Below are 5,003 nucleotides of genomic sequence, written 5' to 3'. Positions count from 1 at the left end.
ACAAAGGAAAACAATCTGCCCAGTCAAATCTATATAATTATCTATATAAATAAAGATAAATTAAAATTCTCTTCTGATGGAAACTAGTTTCCCTGTCCTGAACTCATCATCACATTAGCATATCTCTGAGGTTAAGGGACTGGTCCTGAAAAAAAAGTGTGGTCTGTATATCAGGTTTTCTTATCACTTTGATTCTACTGCTATGATGCAGATAGACCACAGGTCTGCAACCCGCGGCTCCGGAGCCGCATGCGGCTCTTTCAGCCGTCTCCTGCGGCTCCCAGTCCTCTGCCATGTGCAGTCGGGGGAAAAAAAGTGGGACTAAAAAAGTTCAACCAATCAATTCAAATATGCAGGGTAGGTGCATATCTCGCCTTGGCTCCACTCTTCAGTCAAACCCTGTTCTGCGCATGTGCGCATGTACGTGCATGCGCACATATTTTTTGCGGCTCCGTTTTTCCTTTTGTGAGGGAACTGGTTCCGAGTGGCTCTTTCACTGTTTCAGGTTGCTGACCCCTGAGATAGACTATCCTTAATTTACTGATGTTATCCTACTGCAGCAGGGATTGACATCGCTAAGCAGTGTAGTCACGCTTTATGACCATACTGTTTAGCAATAGAAATTCCAGTTCCAACTGCCATCATAAGTGAAGAACTACCTGCACTTCCAGGACACTTCCCCCCCCCCCAAAAAAAACCCACCTGTTTCAGAAAGTTAGGTGGGGATGATTCGGTTACTGAGGTGAAGGTCACCCAATTGGTGACTGACTGGTAGACTTTCAATGATTTGACTTTGAGTCAATGTAGTGTGCTCCATCTGGTGCCCTTTGTAAGATGGTAACTTTACAACATATTGGAAGAGCATCAGGTAGAAGTTGAGCTGCAGCGTATCTTTAAATCTGATACTAGACAGCAGGGCTATGTGCCAGACACTGCCCTGCATGTGAGTTCCACTCTCTACAGTCAAGACAAAATGCTGCTCAATAATTCTGTTTCTTTGTGAGTGAAGTGGCGCCTTTCTATTTTCATTTTCCCAATCTTGCCTGGCCAGCAATCAACTTATATGCAAGGCAGCCTGCAAATGGAGCCTCTGGATGTCTTTCAGCCACATAAAAAATTAGTAATGCCACAGCAACTATACAGTGTCAGAATACTAAGGTTATAGGGCTTCTGCATGCCAATCCAGATAAGTATTTACAATGTGGGGATGGGCAAGTATTAGTTAGGACATAGCTAGACAAAAATGATTACATTTAGTTGTACAGATTTTATAAGTGTTCAGTAAACATTTAGGAATATGCAACCAACTACTACATAGGTATGGAATCCATATTTGGTGTTCTTTGTCCAATAAATATACCAAAATATGCAGTTCTCTGCATATTTTCCCCTTCTCATTCAATTCATCTCCTTCATAAACAATCTAATTTATCTAAGGCATTGACTACTCAAAATGGGATTGATGCTCATAACATATAAAATCAGCATTTCTTTTCCAGTTCACAAAGAGAATACAAACTAGAGAAAATGCCATTGAGTGGAAAAGCTATTCCACAGAATGAGTTGTATTTTGTTGTTCAAAAGAATCTCACCAGCATATTGCTTTCTATGACACAGAAACTTCAGAAAAGGCAACTATTTTGCAAAGCAAAATGCATTTGATAATACTAAAGCTTTAAGTTTAGTTCATATCAAATGCTTGCTTGCAGGAATCTCATAAAAAAAGACATGATTTCTCAGCAATAATATACTCAAGTCATTTCAACTGTTACAAAAATTATAGACCTTATGGAGTTTTGGAGATAGTGAGAATGGGCTCATTAAGCTCCGCATAGCCCAGCCCAGATAGTCTCTGCATCAGGAAGAAACCAAGAAAAGAATTCTATATTACACCAGAAAATACTTCAGACTTTAATCCTAAGTAATGTGATCTGGTCTCAAGGGAATACACAACACACTGATTAACCTCTGTAACGCATTCGGAAGGTTACTGCCCATGGTTGTACAGATTCTCTGAACCTATCACGGTAAATTACTGCTGAAAGACCTATGTTCCCATGAATCTGTCTAATTTCTTTTTAACTCCATCTAATTTAATGGCCACTATGTAGTTCCAGGATGAAAAACATGTTACCCTCCAAATTATTATTTATTTGGATCCTGTCTTATATTATTTTTACAAATATCTCAAGGCATCACATTTTCCATCTTCACTATTAACTATGTTGACTGGTGCTGCTGCATTGTAATTAAAAATATCTGGAAGGCCAAATGACAACCTCCCCTGTCAAGAGATATGTGCTCATGGTCCAGAAAACCATAGGATTGCTTTATGACCAGGCTCCTTAGACATTACTTCTGCTGGCTGCCATTTCCTCTCAATCTTGTCATAGGTTCTTCTATTCATTCCAATACAGCTCGTCACTACTACTAATCTTTTATTGGTTAGTTCAGTAAATGTATGTAATGAAAACAGAAAACTGTAATGTTTTTTGAAGGTGCATACCCCAAGTATCTGAGATCTTGTGTTCCCAGCAAGTAGAGAAACATTTCAAATTAGACTCTACTGATACCTGGGCTTCTCAGATGCTTTGCTCTAATAGCTAGCCATTATCTCCTTCCTCCTCTGTCCCTCAATATCAAAGGAGGAAATTTCTTCCTGCATGCCACTTTAAAAAGTGTTTTCTAATTCCAAAGAACCATGCTTCAGTGAAACCTATTTTTTTAGTTAAACAAATTCACATGTTCTAGAAATCTGGAAGGTTCTTTCATACAACAAAAGATCAGGTTCGCCATTCAACCATCAAAGATTGACATTGCTTTACCATTTATTTCTTCTGTTTGACCCACAGTTTTGTTTTTCTTTTCCACAGCTATATATGTAAACCTGACTCAACTGCTTCATTTTTCCCTGGTAATATTCCTCTGCTCCCTTAACCTAAAAAGGAAAAGTCAAGTCTCTTTCAGGTCAAGCACAACTCCTGATGGCTTCAAATGACTGTTCTCAGTCCCAAGCCTCCCCCCCCCTTTCATCAATTTCTCCCTAAAATCTTCCCTAATCCCATACCTTTTGTTGAAAAAGTCCCACTGTATCTTTAGTTGGTCTATATCTGTCCCTTTATGGCAAGTTTGCTTTGTGAGATTTGACTTTTCAGGAATGTCACATTCATAATGCACAAGTATAACTAAGCAGACACTGTAATTATGTAATATTTAGTATGTAACTGACACTTTTAAATTTTTGACAGCAATGTATACACAGAGCTGATTCCAGACTAAGGCTAAACAGGCACTAGTCTAGGCACACCAAAATTTAAGGTGTGCAAAAATCAAAGACTTCCAAAAAACACAATAGAAAAGCGCAAAGCAGTAATGACATTCTCCATGAGGAAGCATGTCCATTTGAGGGTTAAATATAATTTCACAGTATAAACAGGGTGAAAATATCTCAGAAAAATAATATCTGGGGCTGAAAATCATAAACCATAAACCCCCCAACGAGGACGCCTTTTAAAAATCCTTATGAAATGTGCCGAGCTATAGACCTAGGGCAGCAAAATATCCTGCATATATACCAGTATAATTATTCTCCTATTCCTGCCATCACCTTATCGTTAATGTTCACTGTTTAAAAAAGTGGACTCCTGAAAGGCCATGAGAAAAACTAGCTGAACTACAAAAAATCAATATTCAGACCATTGTTTATTAGACTAACACAGTTTTATAAAATAAGTGTGCAATGCTAATTTGTTCCTGGCCATTTTAATTGTTTAATTAAAAACTCAAAAGCTTTCATACTATTTTACAAATCTGAAATTGGCCTAAAATAGATACCAATACGAGTTTCATGTATATAATACAGTCCACTGATATGATTTCCATATTGGTTTGAAAGTAGAAAAGTGAATTGTTCTTGGTTCTCAAATCCTGGAGAAGGTATGAAAACAGCAGAATTCTAGAATAAGTTAGACAAACAGAGATTCTGTCAGTTGGAAACACAGCAGCTCTTGTCTTTCTTATACCTATATAAAGTCACATATTAAAAAGGTTTTCTTCTTATCAACATGTCACCTTGCAACAGCCTTGGATTTGTCATAAGCTGCCAAAGAAGGCCCCTCCACGAGAGACAAAACAACCTCTCTAGCAATGTATCAATTTCATTTCTTATTACTAAATTATTGTATCCAGATTCATTGGAATTTACATCATATTACATCTCTCAAGAAGATTATCAATTTGCATGAATTAGGAAACAATTTTGATTTGATGATGACTTCAGGCTTTCTAATGCTGGTATATAAACTGTTCCAATATATAAATGTACGGATAATTAATTTATTGTTATAACTGGGTTTTAAATGTATTGATTGTATCAATTAATTTTGGCAGCTGGAATGTCTCTGTTTTATAGTCATGCACACTGTTCACCACCTTGGGATTGGACAATACAAATTTTTTTTTGGTATTACAATACAATGTAGAGTCCTTTCTACACACAGCTGCAGCGTTCTTCATATAATACACTCTGCAGTTTAGTAAGGCAAGATGTTTCTTTATTTTTAATTCCTTTTGAAAGAGCACTCATTAAGAAATACATTTAAAAGAGTATGTGTGACCTGCAGAGTGGCTTTGCAAAAAGCAACAGATGGCATATTTAATACTAAATTCAGTGCCTCCCAATCTTATCATTTCTGCTCACAGGTAAAAAAGTGGAGTGTCCCTTTTCTGGGAACGGGGAGCTTGGTTAAATTCTGCTTAGCTTTCCTATTTTACTCACATATTGTGAGTAAAATAATAGAGAAAGATACCATGTGCAGCTATACAGTATTAAGTTGGAAGAGTTTAAAATAGCAGCAAGTATACGTACATACATACGTACATACATACATACATACATACATACATACATTCTTACATACATACATCTTAAGAGAAGAAATCTGCCCAGACAACAGTGAAGGTAGATGAGAAGGGACCGCCCTTTTTGCACAGCCTCTTTTCTA

The 5,003-nt window shown here is 37.2% G+C and overlaps 1 protein-coding gene across 1 annotated transcript in view; it reads right to left on the bottom strand.

The window, feature by feature from the left end:
* PIGU (phosphatidylinositol glycan anchor biosynthesis class U) overlaps positions 1-5,003 on the bottom strand; it is a gene marked incomplete at its 5' end in the record, with an annotated part of 662,778 nt that overhangs the window by 633,796 nt on the left and 23,979 nt on the right. Inside the window, 3 exons of the mRNA XM_083358245.1 lie at positions 1,786-1,852; positions 2,898-2,938; positions 3,068-3,955. The remainder of the gene's footprint in view (positions 1-1,785; positions 1,853-2,897; positions 2,939-3,067; positions 3,956-5,003) is intronic.

Source organism: Vipera ursinii (genome assembly GCF_947247035.1).
Source record: "Vipera ursinii genome assembly, chromosome: 3".
Taxonomy (NCBI): Eukaryota; Metazoa; Chordata; class Lepidosauria; order Squamata; family Viperidae; genus Vipera; species Vipera ursinii.
This window is presented reverse-complemented; position numbering and strand designations above follow the sequence as displayed.